Source organism: Panthera uncia, chromosome F1 (genome assembly GCF_023721935.1).
Source record: "Panthera uncia isolate 11264 chromosome F1, Puncia_PCG_1.0, whole genome shotgun sequence".
In the NCBI taxonomy this organism is placed as follows: Eukaryota; Metazoa; Chordata; class Mammalia; order Carnivora; family Felidae; genus Panthera; species Panthera uncia.
Genome location: NC_064813.1, coordinates 51,541,623 through 51,566,044, shown reverse-complemented (window position 1 = coordinate 51,566,044; position 24,422 = coordinate 51,541,623).

Sequence of the window (24,422 nt, the reverse complement as noted above, 5' to 3'; positions counted from 1 at the left end):
TGTTTGTACTCTCTTATCTGCAAAGGGAAATGCAATGCCTTTGTTTCTTCTTACATTGAGGCTGTGTTCCTGTTATTAAATCAAAAGTAATGGTTCTAATAAAAAAAAAAAGCAGCTTTAAAAGAACCTTTTACTAACTAGTTCAAGTGTTATTTAATTAGGAGGGTTAAATATACTTGCCTTTTCTCTGTGGGAGCGATTTAACCTCCAGGAGACAAGCTGTTCTCAAATCTCATAGTATTAAGTTGCCAAATTAACAACCAAAAAAATATTGAATTTAACATTGTTATAAATTCTCATATCTGTAACTCAAGAGTGCTATTAACTCCAGACTTAGTTTCAAAGTTTCCCCATCGGCCTCTTTCGGTAGCTCTTCTCTGATAGTATGTTCTACCCACCGTTTTGGCACACCGTGGCTGCTATTTCCAAGGTATGACTACCTGGGACCTTTCACTCCTGGCCTAAGAACCTTACTTACTTAGCCCCTGGAGTCTCAGAGAGATAAAGTTACATTTTATTATCCAAAGAATCACAGTTATAATTAGAATTTCGTGCCAGTTATGGGGAGAGAGAGTATCAGGTAGGTTAATGGGGGGACATGTTTCAGCCTCGGGGAGGCTTCAAATCATAGCTCATTGGAAATTCTCTCTTTTATAGGCCTAATTCAGAGAAAGAGACTTAATCTAAATATCAAGAGAAAGTTTAGACATTTTTATAGCATACAGATTTTTTTAAGATGTAAAGGATCTTGTGAATTACCTAATTTAATCTCTTTTTCATATGACAAAAACCTGTAATTAAAAGAAGAAAGATTTAAAAATTATCATTGCAATATTTATATAAGACTATGAAATTGTAAGCACATTTATGGAATACAGCTTTGTATGTGAATAAAAGCATTATCCAAAAGAATAGCTGTTATGAACATTTTCAAGGTGAAAGAATAAAGAAAAACAAAAATTTCTCTAGAAATGGAATATGTATTCAAAACTTGCAAATAGATTTTAATCTTGGGTCATAAAAACCTTAAAAAATGTCAGTGAGTGCCCATGACAAGAAAATAAAAAGGAGTCCAAACATCCATTATATGAGAATAAAAATGAGCAAAATCAAATTTTGGTACAAAGAAAGGACAGAACGGAAATAAAGTAATTGGAGTTGTGCACGGAAAAAGTTACCCAAGAGATAGAAACAGATCTAAGTGAAGATAAAAATCAACTACACAGATCTTAATAACTCTTATTGTCAATGAAAGTAGAATCCCAAAAGAGAGAGTGGAAAGTTGAACAATTCATTGGCTGGCAATAGAAGAAAATAAAATGGGAAAACAGCTAGACAGGGACTTAGATGTTATTTTAAAGTTAATGCACTGTGAAAAGGAGCAGAGAAATGAACAGACCCAGCATCGCTGTAATAACCAAAGTTCAGAAAAGTTGGTACGAAAATTCAATGCCTCTTTTTCATATTCTATACACAGAGGAAACAATCTGCCAAGAAATTTTTATAGTAGGTTTGACACAGAAGACTCTAAAAATCAGATGAATTGGAAAACATCATTAACTAAAAAAAAAGGGAAAATATAATTATGTAGCAGACTCATCTTTTTCGAAAAGTAGAAGAAGAAAATAATGACAACTTGGGAACACAGTGGGACCATTTATAAATGCTGCTGGGGGCATGGGCAAGGCCTTTTTGAAACACATTGTGTTTCTCTTTCTGTAAATGTTTTTCTATATTTTGAGGAGCATGGTTTGGTCAGCTCCTTTTTCCATGCCCCCAGTAAGTCTTCCTAACTTTGGATTCCCCAGCTTCCTAAGCATGTGCCCATCCTGTACCACACTCTCAGGAGATCAGTCTACTTCTCTGACCTCCTGCTTTGTTGAGAAAATTGAGAACCCCAGGCTTGAAGTCTCTTTACTACCTTCCATGCCATTATAGACTTACTTATATCCACCCCAGCCTTTCCTGCAGTACTCCACGGTCAGGTGACGGGTGCACTTTCTTTTTAATTTCAGCAGCTCCAAACTCAACCTTTATCCCATTCTTTTTTATGTTCAACAAGGACTTGGTCTGTAGATTGACCAACATGGCCTTAATGTCACCTGCATCTTGACTATGCTTTAGAAAGTCTTCTTCCTGTCTTTAGACTCCTGACTTTTGTTTTCTTTAGAGCATTTGCTTTAGAAAACTTAAAATTGCACATCTTTCTCTGCCCCTTAGAGACACAAATCCTTTTAAAGTTTCTTTCCTGTTTACAACTAGGCATGACTCCACAAGAACCTGAGAGCCATCCCTTTGGGATGTAGTCATCACGGAAGACAGACCCCATCTCCTAGTTTTATGCGGGGAGGGTAGAAGGCTAATTTGAAAGTGCTCTGCTCCAAGTTGTAAAATTATCTTCTGCCATTGGGATATGAGAACGTTTAATTTTCCTCTGAGTGAAGCCTGTGATATCAGATGGTCTGTGGTGTCCCCCACCCCAGATCTTCGAAAGTTTTCTGTCCTTTTTGTTTTCAGAGTGCAACTCAGACTGAGTTCTGGTTTCTCTCCACCTTTCCAGTAGCCTTGGAAAAAGTCATCCTTGCCTCTTTAACTTTGTGCAGTGCAATTTTTGCCTTCACAAGCTATTTCAACTTTTTCCAACATTTAAAAACTCTTCCTGTTTTCTGGGTTATCTTAATAACATGCTTAGCTGTCCTATAATCCCCAAATATCCCTCTGGTTCTGTAGTTAACTACCTTATTTTTTTTCCTCTGTTATTCAAATTTCTTCAACTTTTTGTGCCCACTCACGTATCCCATTTAATTTTCTCACCTACAATTTACTCCCGAAATTACTGTACCATCGTCATTCCACGGCAACTTTTCTAGCTCGTAAACCCATAAACTACACACTGAAATCTGATAAACACTTCATCAAAGCTTTGTGGTAGTGTCATTGACTACTTCCTCCTTCTTGAAATTCTTCTCTTGGCTTCTGTGACAACATGCTAGCTTACCTTGTCTCTCTTCCTTCCTCCTTACCCACTATTTTCTAACCCCCTTTGTTGGATTCGATTTTTCTGGCCTAATCCTTTCCTTCTTCTCACATGCCACTCTTACTCTTAGAAAGCTCATGTACATCCAATGATGCTAATAGCACAAACACCCTTTCTGACTTCCAAACCCAGATATCTAACCACTTACTGGACATTTCCACTTGATTCTTAAACAGGCTCCTCAGACATAATATACTGTTTGTCTGAACTCACCTTTCTTTCATAATGTGCTTTTCTCTCCTTGTCCCCTATATCTGAGGGTGGCACAAAGATTCATGTGGTCTCCTAAGTCCACACCCTTTCTCTTTTGTGAATATTCTGTGAATATTCTCCAAACCCTTTCTCTTTTGTCCCACACATCTAAATAATCACCAAGTCCTGACTCTATAAACATCTTTAAAAATGAATCCTTTCTTGGGCACCTGGGTGGCTCAGTTGGTTAAGCGGCCAACTTCAGCTCAGGTCATGATCTCACAGTTCATGAGTTTGAGCCCCGTGTTGGGCTCTGTGCTGATAGCTCAGAGCCTGGAGCCTGTTTCAGATTCTGTGTCTCCCTCTCTCTCTGCTCCTCCCCTGCTCACACTCTGTCTCTCTCTCAAGAATAAATGAAGATTAAAAAAAATTTTTTTTTAAACTAATCCCTTTCTTTCTGTCCTCTTAGTTAACACATTCATCTTTTGCAGGATCAGTTGCTAGTAGGAAGTGTTACAGGTTCATGTGGTTTTGCCTCCACCTCCTCCTATCCATCCTCTGCTCTTGTAAGAAAGGGATCTCTCCAACATATGTATCTGATCTTTTTGCTTCTATTGGAATTCAATTGTCTCAATGGTTCCCTGTCTCTTACAGAGTAAAGAGCAAGTTTTTTAGAAGACATATTGAGCACGTGTGACCTGAATCCAGTTTATTTCCTAAATTATATCAGCCCCATTCTTTTCATTGCAATTCAGCCGTATTGATGTATTTGTTCTTTAAAGTGACTGTTATTCAGAAACCCATGGGGGAGGGGAAGGAAAAAAAAAAAAAGAGGTTAGAGTGGGAGAAAGCCAAAGCATAAGAGACTGTTAAAAACTGAGAACAAACTGAGGGTTGATGGGGGTTCGGAGGGAGGGTGGGGTGGGTGATGGGTATTGAGGAGGGCACCTTTTGGGATGAGCACTGGGTGTTGTATGGAAACCAATTTGACAGTAAATTTCATATATTAAAAAAGAAAGAAAGAAAGAAAGAAAGAAAGAAAGAAAGAAAGAAAGAAAGAAAGGAAGAAAGAAAGAAAGAAAAATAAAGTGACTGTTATTAACAGCTCAGTTTATTTTTTCATAAAATTCTTCCCCACTATTTGTTAAGACTCGGCTCAGGTATAATCTCCACTGGGTAGAGTTCATGCCAAGCTACACCCCTCCCCTACTTGATGACTATTTACTCAGTGTCTTACATAAAGAAGGCACCAATGAGGTTAAATTAATAAAATTATGGAACATAATAATGCAGTCTACTTTAAAAAATCGATATTTATAGTTTTTAAAATTTTTTTAATGTTTATTTATTTTTGAGAGAGAGATAGAGTGTGATTGGGGGAGGGGCAGAGAGAGGGAGACACAGAATCCGAAACAGGCTTCAGGCTCTGAGCTGTCAGCACCAGAGCCAGACGCGGGGCTCGAACTCACAGACCGCGAGATCATGACCTGAGCCAAAGTTGGAAACTTAACCGACAGAGCCACCCAGGCTCTGTTCTTTTAAAGCACTAAATATTAATTGGGAAAAGCAAAAAAAAAAAAAATGAGAATGAATTTTCAGGGTAGTTATAACACAATTTTTTTTCTAAGTTGAGAAGATATATAATGTAGCAGAATATGGTAAGGATGCTTTTGAAACCCTTCCTATGCTGAGAAATATTTGTGGAATAAGTACATATCAAAGTTCTGTCAGAAAGCACACTATATCTTGTTATTTGCTCAATATTTTAAGATGGTCACACAGTTTCTTCAATTGCAACTAGAGCTAATCTAATGAGAAAATACAGAAGCTTTCTCTCTCCCTCTCTCTTGCTAAAGGGCAGATCAAGGAAGTTCTACTATGTTGTTTTTTTTAAGTACACATTTTAGTTTTTGTGGTAAAACTTTTTCAGATATTCTCACCTTGTACACATTAGCTCATATTTTGGGATCAGTCACGTTTTCTCTGGCAAGAGAATAGATGATGGCGAGATAGTGAGTTTATACTAATTACACCACGTTATGGGTTGACAGATGCTAATTAATTGAAGTAAAAGCTGTGGGTACAGTGATTTATATACAATTCTGTAATGGTGCATGGAAATATACCCTTTAATAACATTTAATAAATATTTACCATGCACCTGGTCTTCTTCTAAGTACTTTGCATGAATTAAGGTACCTAATCTTCAGAACATTCCTTTGATACAGATGTTATTATTCCCTTTTCTTGCAACCAAGGAAATAGAAGAACAGAGTTTTAGACACTTGGTTAAAGTCACACAAGTAGAAGCTGGCAAGTATAAAGTGGCAAGCGGCTTAGTTCAGAACTCATGTTACTGAATTTTAAAAATCTCACTAAATAAAATATAAAGTTCTGGTAACTTTTAAATTATATTTCTCTTTATACTATTCAAATATTAATAATATACTTGATGTAAAAATTCTTTCCAATTTTGGGGACTCAGAGGATCTGTCCTATCTTTATATCATGCGTTTTCTTCCATAATACATATTCCTGTCTTCTGTTTTCAGTATTCTTCCCAATTATTTTTGCTACAGTAGTTCTCAAATGTTGACTTGTGTTAATATTATTATTTATTTAATTACTTTTATATTATTTATTATCTTCATTCTTCTAAGATCTTTGAAAATATCAACTTATTTAATCTTTATAACACATCTTATTGATATATTTTTTTAATGATAGGTGAGAAAACAAAGGCAGAGAGGGGTTAAGAACTGTTTTCAAGGTCATAGAACTGGTAAGTGGTAAAGCTGGGATTTGAATTCTGGCATTCAAATAGATCCAGAGACCATGTTCCCCATTAAGCTACATTTCCAGTGTTTATCAGTGTTTAAAATCAGTCTTTTCCATTGAACATAATCTCCTTGAGCAGTATGAAATCTCTCGTTTATATTTTTGATCTATTGGCATACAGAAGACACATTAAGAGCTTTAATATTTAATTAAATTATTCTCATTTTATACTTGGAAAACTAAGATACAAATGCAAGTTGGAAGGCAGCAGAAAATTAGAATCTGATACTTCAATTGTTGTAAACGTTCTTCCAAAAATCAGGACATCCTGCAACATCCACGAGACAACTCTTTCCAAGCCCTGTGACAAAAGAAATGGATAACCTACCAATGTTCTTTGGGGGCAATGCCTACTTAGAAGTTTAGAAGACTTGCCAAATTTCACACTATTAAGTCATCACTGAGCTGAGACTAGAATAGGGGTATTGATAGAATTGCTAATCCAGTTGCAACAGTTTACATATGTTGTGGGCTCACCTTGTCCCATACCCTGTGCAAACTCCTTTGTGTTTGCCAAAGAATAATCTCAGCTACTGAGGATGGCCACTCATTTTATTTCCATTTGATATATCTAGGAAACAAAGACTTAGAGAAATTAAACAATGTTAGTTTCACAACCTAATGATTTTTGCTAGCTGATAGGTGAAGGAGCCCAGATTTTAATTCCTTAGGTTTGTCTCTGGAGCCACCTTAGAGGTTGCCAAAAAAATCAGTTTTTACTTTTAATATTAAAATTTTATGTTGGCTTTCCACAATGCAAGCAATGAATCCACAAAAGAATGCATATTGGAAGGAAATGCTAAAGGCAGAAAAAGAAATGGCTTTGATATTTGCTGAGGCCACATTTTGTAAAATTTGTCCATGGAAATTTAGGTTGTTACGTCTTGATGTTCACCACAGCAACTAATGAACATTTTTACTAGGGTAGAAAGAAGTTAGAAGGTAAAGAGGTTAGCATGTAATTTGTAGCTGTAGAAGAAACAGTATAGCCAATGATTAGAACCTTTCTTTCTTCTTTCTTTCTTTCTTCTTTATTTCTTTCTTTGTCTGAAGACATGCCTCAAGATACAAGAAAATGAAGGAAAATAGTATAACAAGGTCAGGGGTAACAGATGTATCCTTGTTGCTGTCATGGAGAGAGAATGACAAGTGAATACCTGGCAAGAAGCCCAGAAACCCAAGGTTGACACTCCTAACATTATTTCATAGCAAGCCTAAAACCAGGACATGAATGAGAGGCCTCCACCAGGTAAGCGGAAGAGGCAGACCACACAGTGAGAATGGCCAAAAGTGGTTCCGTGATCTCTTATATTGCAGCAGGGTGACAAATGTGAAATGGTGACAAGAAAGGACACAAGGAAAATCAAAAGCTTCTATTTGGTACATTGAGCTTTAGGGCCATGAGGATTTTATCCTTCTTATTATTTAATCTTTCCCCCATCCCCCAAACCTTCTTTGTCTTCTTGGATCGTATTCCTCACTCTTTTCTCATGATTTCAAAATTTCTGTCTTTCTCTACAGCCAAGATTAGACACTATCTGAAAACAAATGACATTTTCATGGCTTCCCTGTTCAACTTTTTCATATTTGGCTGGCAGCTCCTCCTCTCTTCCCTCTGCCCCCCCCCCCCCGGGGCAGTTGTTTATGCTTGGATGAACTATTTTATCTAAACATATCTATTTTGAGCTTCATTTCTTTTTACTCAAGCTCTCTGTTATTTGAGAGTGGATGTTAATGAATTGGTATATTATGCCTTGTGGGCAACCCATCTGCATTTTAACTGGTGCTTTTTGAATGCTTGATTCCATAGAAGAAAACTGTAATACTAACATTACAAGGAAAGAGACTTTTAGGGAACATCTTCTCCTCAAACCATGTCATTCTGGTGGTGTTTGCTCAACTCTGCTCCCCAAAAGTACTCCCTGCCTCTAGTACTAAACCTAGTACTTCAGGGGCTCATTTATTGACGCTCCCAAATGTTCACTTAGCAGGTGCAGTGTTCTTTAACTACTATGTGTCAGGTACCAAGCTTGGCATCGGTGTAGCAAATATGAAAAAGACAATCCCTGTACTCAGGCAGGTCAAGGGGAATAGCGGAGACTAATTCATAATTACAAAGGCTATTGCAATATGATGACAGAGATGACCATAGATTTCAGGGGCTTAAAAAAAAGGCACCCAGCACAGGTGACAGTGGCATAGGGAGCAGCAGAAAAATGACGGAGGACTCCTGGGGGACCTGCTGTCTGATTTGCGCAAGTATCAATTTGTATTGATGTCTTCAAGTACAAGTTAACACAAAAATAAGTAAGAGAAAGGAAAGGAGGCAAGAAAGGGAAAGGGAATACTAGAGGCAGGAAATAGCATTGATAAGAAAAATCAAGGTGTGTGTGGAGCTGTTGGCAATTCCATGTAAATAGAACGGCCAGAGTGAATATGTGAGGGGTAACAGACAAAGCTGGAGAGGTAATTATCGGCCAGGAAGATCAAACTTCTTTGAAGAGAACTTTCCTTGATTTTTTTCCATGTTCAAAATTTCTTAAATTCGAAAGACACACTTCAACATAGAATAATGGATCTTCAAGGTATATGTGAAGCAATTCTTGTATTGATGGCCATGGCATAACCTCTATAAATTACCTTCTTTCTTCTCTTTGAAATTCTCCACCATTTTAATCTTCTCCTTTTATTTACTCTCAGAGATGCTGACCTTCAGGAATGAAGAGTGTCTTGGGATTTGAGGATTTAAATGTTGTGTTGAAGTGCCCCCCCCCATCTGAATCAGGGCTACACCTAACCATGCAGCCCTTTAGACCCTATTTTTAAAACTGCATATGCCTATGAATTTGCATATGCCATATTTAGAGAGCATGAAAATTATTACCTTAACCCATTTTCCTTTCTCGCAAAGATGCCAACGAATAAGTCACCAGAGAGACTGTGAGGTGAAGGGAATCAGGCTCTCAGATGGGTTTCTCAAGTCACCAGCTTTTAGTTCACCTAACTCAGGTGTCAAATGTGACATCTGTCTTTAAGCGATCTCTTATAGGCATATATCATGAAACTGACAGCAGTATGGTCTTGAGCAAGGCAGTTAAGCTCTGGAGATTTCAGGATATTCTTTAATAAAATGAAACAAATGTTAAATATAAATAAAATAGTGCACTACCCTCTCCCAAAACTCCAGGAGTATATTTGAAGACCTGTGATGGATTTTTTTTTTCCAAATTTAAAATTTCTTTGTGAGTCAAGTATTTTAAAATATTCAATATTTTTTTTAACATTCATACATGCACATTTTGTATTGTAGTTCTAATTCACCTGAGCAAGCTTAAAGTACACTATTAAAATTATGTTTTTTTAATGAACTGTGCTTTAAATCTTGTTACAATATTAGTTTAACTGCATTTAAAAATATTAATTTAGTTGTCACACTTAGAAGAATATGTACTCACAATATTTTTTTCCATTTTTTAAGTCTTAGTACTTTAGAAATGCTGAATTAAAATTAAAGGGAAAGAAATCTAAATCCTTCATTGATTTGACCTAAGAAGACTCCCAAAGATTTGCCTTAACATATACCAGAAAAGCATCTCATATTTTTCATACAGAAACTAATCAGGAAAAGATTCAGTTACATGGAGTCTTATATGAACTTTGAAAATGCTGAAAAATTGATTTTTGCTTTTGAACACCAATGTCCTTGAAAAAAATAATTTCCATTTTTTGTTTATCTTTTCACATGAAATAACAATTTTAGACATTTTCCTGGTCCCTCCTGTTCATTTTGGCAAAGAATGGAACTTAAGGTCATCCTCATAAATTTCCTCAGGGACCTAACATATATAATCACTGTCAAGGTATTTTGATAGATGACAGTTTGGAAAGATTAAGTGATTCATCTAATGTGACACGATGAAGTCCCTATGCAGAGCTGAGAATGGAATTCAGATCACTGGGGTAATCATTAAGAAATCTCTATCTTTTATTTCAAAATGGAATTTCATTTCCCCAGAGAATTAAAACATGGATTATAAGCCATCTGTTGAATATAGGTTGTTTGGTTGATACCGGGATCCACCTCCTAGATTTTTCTAATAGAATATGAACCCTCATTCTTTATTTTTAGTCAAATCAAACACAGTAATATTCATTATAATGTTTTCTTAATACGATAGACATTCATTGCTGACTAAATGCTATCTAGGTAGTAAGAAACCTTTCTCCCGAAGACATGGTTTCAGGCTCCACCTCCCTGCAGCCTCTGCCTCTGTCCATCTTATCAATTTCTGTTAATGCCTGCTGTAGTATATTTAACTATTCCCAAGACCTTGGCCCTTGGATCTTCAGAATGGTATCCTCTTTACCTCTGCCTCTTCAGCTCTTGCTTAGCTCCGGACATATCCTTAATGCCAAATAAAAGTATGTTGAAAATCTAGAAAATCTGGGAAAACAATGAAACAATAAAGCATTTCACTAAGTATATAACTGAAATAACCAAATTTAACATTTTGTTTAATTTCAGACATTTAAGGTTTTTTTAATTCTAATACATGAAAATATGTTATTTTGTCATCTAGCCATAGTACTGACTTTGCTCTCTTTATATGTATGTCTATAGAATTATGAAGTAAAATACAACCAGATTCCCACAAAAATGTGTCAACCCTTTCAATTAAAAATTAACAATTTAAGGGGCACCTGGGTGGCTCAGTTGGTTAAGCATCGGACTCTTGACTTGAACGCAGGTTATGAACTCATGGTTTGTGAGATCAAGCCTCTCATTGGGCTCCGTGCTGTTAGCCCGCTTGAGAATCTCTCTCTTCCTCTCTCTCGCTTGCACTCTTTCTCTCTCAAAATAAGTAAATCAACTTAAAAATAAATAAAAATAAAAATTAACAATTTATTATAAACAATTATTTCTCTGTATAAATTTTAAATGGTAATGGCTACACAGATTTAGTTGAATGCAGTTTATTTAAGTAATTTAATAGTTTGAAATTAGGTTTTCCAGATATTTAACATTATAAACTAATGGTGATGAACATGGACATGAATAAATTGCCTTTTTCAGGACTATTGGCATGTAGCTGGTACTTAATACATTTGTTGAATGCATTAATGAGTGATAAAAAGTAGTAATTCTTACCTTTTTTGTTTTAGAAAACAATGAACTGAGATCATATTGAAACTACTTAATAAACATGTCTGAAAAGCTCTTGAGAATATTTTTAATTTGATTTCTATGGCAAAGTATTTGTCAAATTTCACAGGAACCAGGGAAACAACAAAAAAAAGGTTATTTGCAATTTCTTTGATTATATGTTCTTTTATCAAAAAGCAAAAAAGAGACTATATATTTTATAGATAGACTTCTAGGTAGTCTCTATGCTAGTTTTTTTTTTTTTAATTTTTAATGTTTATTTATTTTTGAGACAAACAGAGCATGAGTGGGGGAGGGGCAGAGAGAGAGGGAGACACAGAATCCGAAGCAGTCTCCAGGCTCTGAGCTGTCAGCACAGAGCCTGATGCGGGGCTCAAACTCACAGACCGTGGGATCATGACCTGAGCCGAAGCTGGACGCTAAACTGACTGAGCCACCCAGGTGCCCCGGTCTCTATGCTAGTTGTAATTATGTAGCAAAAGAAGAGTTAAAGGTATAGGGTGACTTTCCTAAGTGTAACCTGGAAGATTTCTTTTTAAATTATTTTTTAATTTTCTCTTTCTGCTGGGTTAGTTAGCAGGTAGTGGAAAAATTTTCTCAACATTCATAATTCTAACCTCTAAGTTGAGAATAGGGACCTTCCCTGGTCAATTTAATGTCTTGGGTTAGTGTTTAAAGCACTTAATTGGTTAATTATTCAAATACAGTTTTATTTATTACGTGCCAAATGACTAGGTGTTGTGCTTGTCTAGAACTGCTCATTTACTCATTCGAACATATTTAAGGAACTCCCACAATGTGTCAGGCCCTCACCTCTGCCTGCTGATTTCATAACTGTCTCCTGAAAAACTTACATAGTGTTAATGCTATATTTTAATTGGGGAAAAGAAACATAAAATGAGTATGCTTGATAGTAATTTTACATTAAATCGAAATTAATATCACAATTCATGTTAATCCTGTCAGTATTGTATCCACCATAAGTTTTGCCTCTTTTTTATTTTTTCTTTTTTTTTTTTAATTTTTTTTTAACATTTATTTATTTTTGAGACAGAGAGAGACAGAGCATGAATGGGGGAGGGTCAGAGAGAGGGAGACACAGAATTGAAGCAGGCTCCAGGCTCTGAGCTGTCAGCACAGAGCCCAACGCGGGGCTCGAACTCATGGACCGCGAGATCGTGACCTGAGCCAAAGTCGGCGCTCAACCGACTGAGCCACCCAGGCGCCCCATCTTTTTTATTTTTTCAAAACAAATTTTCATTCAGGTATTCATAGAGTATGAGGAGAAATTGTCACTACGGGAGCAGTCAAGTGGTCAGCACTGTGCACAGACAGCACCATCCTTTGGGAAGACCAATTACAGGAACAAACCATCCTACTTTAACATGGCTTACTCTACCCCAACTGTTTGTTAGCTGTCTATCTGATATTTAAAAACAAAACGAAACAAAACAAATCAGAAAACATGCAAGTAAGTACTCTGGGTCTTTCTGTACATGGTATTACTTGGGGTTTTTTAAAGTGTTTTTGCCTCAAAGGGAATTTCCATAGATTTTAGTGGTTTTCCAGTAAATGATGACATTTTTGAAAGATACTGGACATCTCAGTAGAGTTGCAGATGAAATGGGAGTGACCACCTTTCGTATAATGATGCACACACAAGAAAGAGGACTCTAACCTTCAAAGATAAAAGCTGAGAGTTGAGATAATTGAAGTCTAAAACATTTTCAAGGATGCGTATACTGTAACTTCAGATTTCTTTATTTGATGTCTAATTACCAGAGTAAGGGTCACCTTTCACACTTGAAAGGGATTATAAACATATGAAAGTCTTTTCCCAGAAAGGTGATGTTGAAAATAGACATACAAGAAGAATTGAGATAAATTAATTGATGGCGGGTGTGCGTCGAGCTGTCAAAGAAAGTTAGAGATCTTGACTGTAACATTTTGAGAAACCACTTACTGGAATGCTTAAATGATTGATCTGCTCCAGCATGACATTTTTCTCATATTTTTACACTTTTACTGGTAATAGAGACGTTTAATGTTTCTTGTCAATTTGTTCCAATAATTGTGGGGCTGCAAATTATTCATTTCATTGTCAGAAAGTCATAACCCTAGTTTTTTCCTCCTAAATCCTAAGGCAGCCCTTCAAGGAGCCCAAAGACCCTGCATGGAGTAGCTGCAAGGGCCTCTTTCTTGGATTAATGTGGGGGAGGTAACCTCTGCCCTGAGCCATTAGCTTTTTGAAGGGAGTTGACACGTCCTCCTCTTTGGATAAAGAGTGTGAACAGATTTTTTTTTTTCAGAAGATGCTCCAAGCACACTGATCTGTGCCTTATTCGGAGTGTTTTCTGTCTTCTCTCCATCTTTACTCTTTGTCCAGCCCTTTGACTTTTATATTCTAGATGCTCATAGACATAAGATTTATGCCACATCATTTTTTGTGTGTATTATTTCTACTCTTGGTAATAATGTTCTTTATATGCATATATGTATGCACATGTCACTGTGGTAACATTCTTTAATGGAGAACCTGTCTTGACTGACTAAATGAGTTTATCTCTGTGTACCTTTCTTTCCATCCATATTGCAAATTCCTCCATGGAGGAAAATCTCTTATAGGTCTAGCACTCTCTTATAGGAATAGTTCCTGAAGGGATATTGAATTCATCAAGAAAGTGAAATACAGATTTTGTTATGTCTCACTTCTGTGACTTTCACCAGACCACACATGATTTTTGTGTTTGAGCTTTAACATCTTTATAATTACATTGTAAATTATGTGGTTTCCAAAATCCCTTTCTCCCCCTAAAATTTTATGACACTGTTACTCTAAGGAAATTCCAAATTATACATATTACATTGTGATCAGGAAGGAAAACTCTAGGAGAAGGAAAGTTGGTGGGTAGAAATGGAGGTAAATTAATGAAAATGTGTTATTGCATAATATAAAATCAATATACCTTTAAAAGACTTTCATGCTCATGTTATTGCCCAAGAAGGGGGAATTGGAAAACTTTTTGTGGGACAGGATCTTGAAATCTTTGATAAGAAAAAAAGAAAGTTTTCTGTCTCACAAGATCAATACATTCAGATGGAATTTTCTTCTTCAGTATGATTTTGCCATTGGCTGTAGCTATATTAATGAATTAGACATTGCTTATGTATTTATTGATTAATTTAACCTAGAGATGGTTGTGGGGTCCATTTTTCTTTCACTCCAAAACTCACAGATGACAACCAATATTGAAGGTCAAAGTGTAAGCACTTATCATGTGACAAATGTAGACTGAGTCATAAGAGAGACCTGGTATAGTGAGAGGAAAGTAGACCGGAAAGGGAAGGCCCAGGTCATACCAGGTCATATCCACGTTCTATCAGATAATGGCTGCATTATCTTTGGAAAGCTAAGTAACAGTCTGGGCTTCTGTCTTCTTGTCTGTTAAATGATGATAAAAATGTCTATTTCATAGTGTTATTCTGAGAAGCAAATGCTACATCAAAAAAGCTTAGCCAAGTGCTTATCATGTGGCAAATACATAGTAATTAGTGGTTTAAAAACAAATTAAGAAAGGAATCAAGTTTTTAATACAACGAATATTCAAAAGCAATGTCTCAATTCAGTTATGATTGGATTTTTGTATTTACTTTTTCTTGTATTTGTTGTCATCTGTATAATGGTGGCATCTTTCTTTTCATAAAGTGAGGGACTAACGCAGTCGGAAGGAATCTTCAGTGATGCTGCCCATGTTTCTGTGAAATGGAGGAAACTTTGAACTCAGCTTCAATGTGGAGGTTATGCTCCATCAAAATTGCAGGGGGAAAATAAACCTTTACCATCAATTTGGTAAGAAAATAAGATATATTAATGACTAAAATTCTTGAGAATTTATCACGTCAGACACTATGCTCTTTATGTGCATTATCTCATCAAATTCTCACAATAATCTTCCGAGTTAAGAAGGGGCACTCTGCCTCCTACAATGATGCAAGCCCTGCAGTTTTGAGAAGTTCAAGAATGACAACAGTTCACAAATCCAGCAAAAGGAGGCGAGCCAGGACTTGAATGCAGAGAGTCTGACGCTGGTGTCTATGTACTTATGACTTTTCTATATTGACACTCCAGAAATTAGCCCCATGGCATCACTGATATCTAAAATTTAATTTTGCCTTTTCTGTGTCCCTAATCTATCAAAACTCAGACAAGTTAAATGACAGTACAGAGTCTGAATTTCCTAATCTATAAAGAGCAAACAATCACATCTATTTTTTTACTTATTTAAAAAAATTTTTTTTAAACATTTATTCATTTTTGAGACAGAGAGAGACAGAGCATGAACAGGGGAGGGTCAGAGAGAGGGAGACACAGAATCTGAAACAGGCTCCAGGCTCTGAGCTGTCAGCACAGAGCCCGACACGGGGCTCGAACTCACGGACCGTAAGATCATGACCTGAGCTGAAGTCGGCCGCTTAACCGACTGAGCCACCCAGGTGCCCCTCTATTTTTAAGGTTGCAATAATTAAATAAAATAAAGGACATGAATACAAAATACTTAGCAATCTAGCAGGTATGTAGACTGTATGATAATTAAGACCATCATCTGAGAACCTGGACAGTGTCATATGCCCTTATAAAGGGACAGAAAAAGGGAAATACAAATGGAGAATGAAGGCGAGAACATAAATGACTGCCATTGGGCATTTACCATAGCAAAGGGGCAAATAGCTATGTATCAATGTAGCTGATTGATATAATGGTCTGTTTATAATGTCTCTCTGTAAAATGTAATGTAATGTCTCCATATAAATATAATATTCATTTAAAAGCTGACCTTTGAGAATAAAGAAATTCTGATATTACATAACAATGATTTAAGTACTTGATACAAGGGAATTCCTAAACTACCAAGAAGGTAATGAAACATTTTGAGACCCACAGAGTGAAGACAGTCAAACCTGGAAAATGGGAAATAAAAAGGTGATCTGGGCTAAGATAAAGACATTTTCATAGTCACATTTGGCCAAGTGGTTCTACCAAACCACCAAATGACAATATAAAAATTCATATCATGATTCCTGTGTGGTATATATAATGCTATATAAACCAATAGGTACTCTGCTCTCTGACTAATTTTAATTGTGCTGATTCAGAACCCATTCAGGTATTATTGTAATTTGATATATAGCTATGGAGTAGCCTCCAAGACCATCAACACTGTGAATATACCTATTATCCACAACTTTCAATGAGCTTTATTATTAAAGAAACCCAAGTGTAACAAGATTTCATATCTTGAGGCTGAATTAAGTGTTTCATAATATGTGCAACTCAAAAGCTAGGCTACAGCGAGACATGAACAAGTATCTCTAAAGAACCTTGATCTCTTTCTTTGCCAACAAAAGCAATGAATAACACAATCTTCCATGAGTCACTACTTAAAATTAGTGGGATATTCAATATATATGTTTTGGTGCATGTCTTAGAAACACAGATAGTTGGTTTTTTTCATAAATAATATATTTATTAAAAATCAGTGATTATTTTCTCATCAAAATTTAAATAAAAAGGGTGCCTGGGTGGCTTAGTTGGTCAAGTGACCTACTCTTGATTTCGTCTCAGATCTCATGGTTTGTGGGATCAAGCCCTGCATCAGGCTCTGCTCTGACAGCACGAAGCCTGCTTGGGATTCTCTCTCTCCCTCTCTCTCTGCCCCTCCCCTGCTTGCTCTCTCTCTCTCTCTCTGTCTCTCACTCTCTGAAAATAAAGAAATAAATATTTTTTTTAATTTTAAATTAAATCTATGAGTAACATATTTGAAACATTGATAACTTAAGATCTTGAGGTTATAGAAAAAAGTAAACTTTAATATGTTTTTATGAATTACAATTAAGTTTCAGAAAAATGGGGTAGAGATCCAGATTCCCCTTAGAAGAATAAAGGATATGTTACATAAAGAAAGATCGAAAGAACCATGAATCTCTACGTATTGTGATATATAGCTTACAGAATATATAGAGACTTAAGTGAAGAACAAATATGTTCACTTATAGGAGTGAAATGAGTAAGGAGATTAGGGGTGATTTTGAAACCAAAAGAAAGGAATTTAACATTTAGTAGGTTCTTCCCTCAGAGTGAAAATGTAGGAGAATCAAATACACATCTGTTACAGAGAACATCTTTCTTTATTAACATGCACATCATTAATTAGGGAGATACTAACTTCAAGATAAAAGTTAATTAACTGTGAGATCAATACCTAATGCTGATTTCACTTTTTACATCTCTCTAACAGCACCAAACCAATTAAAAGCAGTTATGTTTTTGAGTAAAACTTATCAGACCAAAACCTCAAAGTGAATAGTTTCTGAGGCTCTCATCAAGATGGAAAAGGTGGTTGAGTTAGTAAAATTTGGGTGTTCACTAGTAGCTAAGCAAAGCTAAGAAGACTATATGAAAAGGCAAGTTATTTGAGTGTATAAATATTATATCCTTTAAAAATTTGTCACAAATAAAATCATTCAGTACTTCATAATGTTGTATATAGATAGACTTTCAGTCAAGTTTATTCTGTTCATATCATGGTCAGGATTCTTTTTTCAGGAGCATATAGATGACATCTTCCTCTCATTGAGGTGAAGAATTCTCACGTTTAAAGTGAGCGCTGTAAAGTTGTTGAGGAGATTTCTTATTTTCTAGTGAAGAAAGACTTTGGTCCAATCTTGGGTCTGTATCAGAAAGAGTTGGAGTATCTCATACAATGCTTTTTAATCTACTTGGCAGGAATTTTAGTTATGGGAGCTTTATTCCAAAGACAGTGGCATCAGGGAAGTATCTGTTTATTGGCATCATCTAATACCCATGTCCTAAGTGTCTATTAAAGAATATTGATGTTAGAGGCCAAACATTAACCATCCTGAAACCTAGCATGAACCCGAAGTGTAAAATGTACTTAAAATCATTCACTTGCCTTATTTCTCTCCCTCTGAACCAAGGACTTGGCATTCTTCCCCCAAAGCACAGTATCTGTGTTTTCATAATGACTTTTCTTTGTTCCAAGCTAATTGCTTTAGAAACGCTGTTACATTTTGCATTTTTATGGTCCTCTTGATATAGACCTGAGTTAATACATGGAAGGCACTTAGAAGACTGTCTATCACATGGTAAGCACTTAACACATGTATACTATATAATATATATATAAGAATATTATTATTATTATTATTATGTTTTAAAGTTTTCATTGATTAGTTCATTGATTAGCTCATTTCATTGATTAGTTCATTAGTATGTAACATTGGATACATGGGGAGCTGGGCACTGGACATGCAACAGAATTTAAACATATAGGGTATCTGAGAAGCTGGTGACTGCAGCAAAGTTTGAATCTTCCAGGATCTTTCCGTAAAAATAGAACATAAAGAGAGAAAAATCAAAGACCACCAGACACTATTTAAAACCAAACTAGTTGGCAAAAGCATCTGGAGACACAGAAACATAAGGACTGGGATAATTATTAAACATTAACTATATATTTACCTGTAGAACTAAGATATAAGTGCTTTAGTAAAGAGAGCAGTATGTGAAGGTTCTATTCTCCAACAAGCTAACATGAATTGGGGGGAATAAGATGTTCACAAAAGGCAGAATGAGTTTGCTAATTGCCTTGTAAATGTATTCTAGTTATTAAACAAAAAAATGATAATTTTAATCTGTTTTCACACACGTGTTTGAAATAACAGATGTAGGAAATGAGTACGATTGGCTGATAACCTCACAAAGAGTCAAACCAACATGATGAGCCCTTTGATGATGAATATGATGCGTCACCTTGAAGTGGCATACTGAGATAGGTGAGGTCGTGTGTGCTCTTTCTTCAAAAGGTTGTGCAGCACCTTCAGTCATTAGTCCAATAAATAATCATCAAGCCCCAATACCATACTAGGCACAATTATGGGGACTGGATACAATGACTTGAACAAAACAAAAGAAACGAGCAATAAGAAACCAACCTGTCCCTATACCCATGGAATGTACAGTAAGATAGAAAATGTTGTCACTAATCAAATAATCTTGCAAATAGATGTCTTATCACTCTGTGATGAATGGAGAGGTGTATGGTGCTATGAGAATAAGTAATAGGAGAACTATGCCTAGTCTAGGGGAAAAAGAATAGATTGTCTGGAAAGAAGGTGATATTTGAACTAAAATATGAATGCTGGATCGCTTTAAGGAGGCATTAGCAGGGCGGGGCAGGGAGGAGGCAGCAGTAGGGGGCAGGAGAGTATTTCAGAGCAGCAGAGAGACCTTTGAAGAGGTTCTGAGTTACAAAGGAGAATGGGACACCAGTATGTGATGGCCTCAGAGTGAAGAGGGTGGGAAAAGAGAAGAGCCAGAACAGGGAAGGGTAACTATGTAGTTTATTGTCAAACTGGATCGCGTTTGAGATTAAAAGGGAAGCACTACCAATGATTACACTGAAACAACAGGTGGCCACTGGGTCCCTGAGTCACCCTAATTATAGGCTGTGATAAGAAGAGGTCTGTATGCAGAGAGTGATGGAATTGTTGGAAGGATTTTAAGCAGAGGTTTACATTTTGGCCACTGCAGTGTGGAGAGTGGGTTATAATGAGGCGGGTGTGCATGTGGAGAGACTACAAATTAGCATGCTTGTTTCCCAGAGATCAACTGAAAGGCAGTTTCTGTTGCTGTTATTTTTTGTTTGTTACATTGTTATATTCCCTCCTGTTGCATGTAGAGAACCTGGCCTAAAATCACACTAGGAGTTTCCTTTTCTTTCAATGATTGGAGTTGAGTTGAGAAATGCTACTTTCCATGCCCATAACTGAAGTATCTAGAGATCAAGATAGGACTGACAAAAGGTGATTATATTTAGAATTACTATAGCATAATCTGTTTTCTCTCTGTCTACATACATACACAAACACACACATATGCGCAGAGACATATAAATGCCTGCATATACATGTCTCTCTTTCACACACTCACACATGCGTGCGCGCACACACACACGTCATGCGTCACACACACACACACACGTGCGCGCACACGCACACATGCACACACACACAAATTCATTCATTGTATATTTAACAAACTACTAAAAAGCAGTAAAGATCCTATTCAGTGAGTTAACCGTCCCATGGAGAGGGGTCTTCCACTCTGTAAGTATAACCTTCAAAATACTGGTGGGTTTGGACTTCTTCTCAAGAAGAAATTTTCATTAAGTTTAAATAGTAAAACATTAATTAAAGCATAAATGGAAGTAAGAAAAAATTTTTAAAAGGTAAACAGTGTAAGAATACCAAATGATGAATTTTTTTAAACCTATCTCAAATCCATCTGTATATAAAATTTTGTATCCTGCTTCCTTTCAACTTAACATTATATCATAATTAAGACTATCACCTTTAGCAAATAAAACATATAGGATGCTCTGTTAAGTTTGAATTTCAGATGGACTGAATTTGTGTGTGTGTGTGTAAGTATGTCTAAAATATTGCAAGGGAAATAGTTTTACTGAAAAAATTGTTGCTTATCTGGAATTCAAATTTAACTGGATGCTCCATGTATTATCTGGCAATGTTAATTATAAACATTTTCCTTTTAAGTGTAATCTTCACAGACTATTATAAATAAATTATGCCAAACACTTTAATGCAGGAAAGATGTCTTAGTTTTAAAGAGCATGTCTTTGGACAGATTCACAGAAGTGAACTTCCCAGGTTGGATTAAATATATGCCCAACCCCAAATTTATTTTATAGAAGTATTATGGGCTCTAGTTTCTTTTCCTTATTTATGTAGTTATTTATTTAGGTAGGTAGGTAATTAGGGCAAATGTTGAATTTGTATCATTATTGCTGAGATTCCAATCTTTTTTTTTTTTTTTTTTTTTTTTAAATCAGTAGTTCAGACTCTCCTTAGAGAATTTATCCTTGGATGGCAGTCCAGGTTTTTCTAAAGCCTTACTGGAAGTCTTAGATGTTTCAGTGAAGGAGATTTCTGGACAGGTTAGATACACATTTCTCTGGATTCCCTGTATTCTACTACTGTGCTCAGCTTATCAGCAAACAATCAGTGATACTATCCCAGCCTCCCTTTCCTTCTTTGTCTTTCCCTTTATCATCCTTCAAGTTTTTCCCTTATATTTTGCCTTTTGCATTTACCAAGTACCTGTACGATGAATGCCTATTCAGTCAGAGTCTTTGGGACTTCCCAATCCTGATTTTCGTACTCTGGGCTGGGTGACCTTAGTTAGACTAGTTGCATTCTCTGAACTTTGGTTTCTTCATCTAGGATAATTGTATGGCAGGATATCTGTCATGATAAAATGAGAACGTTTCGGGGAAGACACCTGATGTGTCAGATACAGGTAGGTGCTCAATATATTCCTAAGAATGCTAATGTCAACATGAGGACTAACTGACCCGGGCAAAGCTCTCTGAGAGGCAACAGATGTTTATGTGTAACAAGGTCCATGTTACTGTTAACAGCTAAATCTTATTTTCTCCATTTCACTGTATTTCTCCAGAGGGCGCATTTTCTTAAATGCCTGCCGTGACTTCCATAGTATCAGGGAAGGGCTGCTTTGGTTTCTGATGCTACAGTTCTCTGCCTTGCTCCCGCTCCCAATTCATATTGAAGCCATTCCAGAAAGACCATGGTGCCGAGACGTGTTTTATGAGCTTCTGGCTTTGAGGCTGACTGAATAACTTGCTGACAGTACCTGAGCAGAAAACAACTCCCTCACTAGAGAACAGTTAAACACTTCCCTGGTCACAGCAGTGACTCCGGATTTTAGTGTCTAATCGCTTTTACACCACTGTCCGATAGCCTCATTCCCATTGACCCACTCACACTTCTATTCATTAATTATTAATCAATACATATTAAGTACCTCCCGGAGTCTAATGCCAAGTGGCTTTAATGAATCTTTCGATCAGAAAACGAGATCTACTGTTACTTAATATGCTTCCTGCAGCCACAGAAATAAATGAGGCATTGCATGGTGGCAGTTCACTGATACCTGGAACATCTATTTGTCAGCTCTTTTAAATGTATTTTGGTTCATGGTGACAGTACCTATTTTCAAAGCATTTTTAATCAGCAGTCTAGGTATAGATGCCAAGTAAACAAATGCAATAAATCAAATATTCCTTCCAAATTTACAACTCCCATCTCAGGCTCAGTTTGTTAGTGTCATCAAATACTGTTCAACCTCAGGCACCACTCTCTCTGGAGCCTTCTTGCCTGGATTTCTGGTATAACTTGCTCCCATCTCCTCAGACTTCTGGTTAATTCACTGCTATTCAAAGGCTTTATCACTGGGTGGCACCCTCCACCTTATTTGGATTTCCTTTCCTCGCCAGTGTAATCGCCTGCTGGTCTAAAGCCAGGGTCTAGCCCCAGATGTCCATGTTTGGAATCCAGGCTTTGAAATTTATTTGGCTCCGTGATAATGGACAACTTAGGTAATGTCTCATCATCAAAATGAGGATAACTGTAGTAACTACCTAGTAGGATTCTCATGAGAATGTAAAAAGTTAAAGTACTTAGAAGAGGGCCTGGCAAATTATATCCAGTAAAGTTTATTTGTTATTTTTATTATCATATTCAGGATAGTACAGTAGCACCTGGGAATACAAACATGAATAAGCCACAGAACTTAAGAAACAGACAAAAACCCAATAACACAGATGAGAAAAGCTAATGACCGCAATGATAACAGAGAACTAAGCTGAGTGTTTGCTGCGGACTTGTGGTTGTTGTCCAGTAATAAATAATTTTCAATCATTTATTGAAAACCTGTAGGGGTGCCTGGGTGGTTCACTTGGTTAAGTATCTGACTCTTGATTTTGGCTCAGGTCATGATCTCACGGTTGTGAGATAAAGCCGCACGTTGGGCTCATGCTGAGCATGGAGGCCGCTTGGGATTCTCTCTCTCCCTCTCTCTCTCTGCCCCTACACTGTTTGCCCTCTGTCTCTCTCAAAACAAATAAATAAACATTTAACAAAAAAAGAAAGCCTAAAAATATAGGTACCTGAGTTAGTTCCTTAAAAATATTACCTCATGTGTCCTTTCCGAGAGCTGCATAAAGTAAATGTTTATGCCCATTTTCCAGATAAGGAAACTGAGCCTAATAGAAGTTAGATCATTTGCATAAGGTCATTCATCCTGTAAATGGAAGATCCCAGATTTAAATCCAGCGTAGTTTTAATCTGAAACTCTTTCTACTGTGTAACTTTTGCTCTGCCATCTTTTTATTTTCTTTTCCTTGAAAAAAAATTTTTTTAACGTTTATTACTTATTTTTGAGAGAGAGAGAGACAGAATGTGAGCGGGGGAGGGACAGGGAGAGAGAGGGAGACAGAATCCAAAGCAGGCTTTAGGCTTTGAGCTGTCAGCAAAGAACACAATATAGAGCTCAAACCCAGGAACCTTGAGATCAGGATCTGAGTGGAAGTCTGACACTTAACTGGCTGAGCCACCCAGGCGCCCATCTCTCTTTATATTCTATCTCAGCTGTTACTGGTTATAATTTGAACACCTACTTCTCAATATGTTCCTATATTCTGGAAGAGCTTGGGTTGCCTGCGACACCTAATGAGAAAATCATAAACATGTCTGCAGATCGAGCCCCTTCTTCTTTTCTGAGGTGAATGCTGAGCCCACAGAGCTGCCAGTCCCTCACGGACCTCCTTACATTTTCTGTGACAGTCCCCTCCTCTCTGACAGGTCTATCAGCATTTCTGCGGCTGCTTGTGCTGATAAAGCTTCCCGAACACACACACCAGACAGACATCGCTTGGTGACCTGTTCATGAGGGCACTCGGAGAAGGAGGTCTAGGTTGGAGGGACGGTGTCCCGTAGAGGGCTCCACGTGGCACAGCAACTGCAAGGTTCAAACAGGGCAGTGGAGATGTGGGGGCAAACGTTTTCTCTTGAAATGTCCGGAGGAAGTTACTAATCCCAAGAATTTGTTACTGGAAGAAGTGAATTTAAATTACAACGGAAATGTTAGGTAATAAAGCTGTTTTTGCTTTTGTTCCATTTCACACAAGATGTAGACCTGATGACATGAAACGAAGGAGCCCGAAGAATTTAAAAATTATTCCCTTTAAGAATTACAAGCATTTAGGGGTGCCTGGGTGGCTCAGTCGGTTAAAC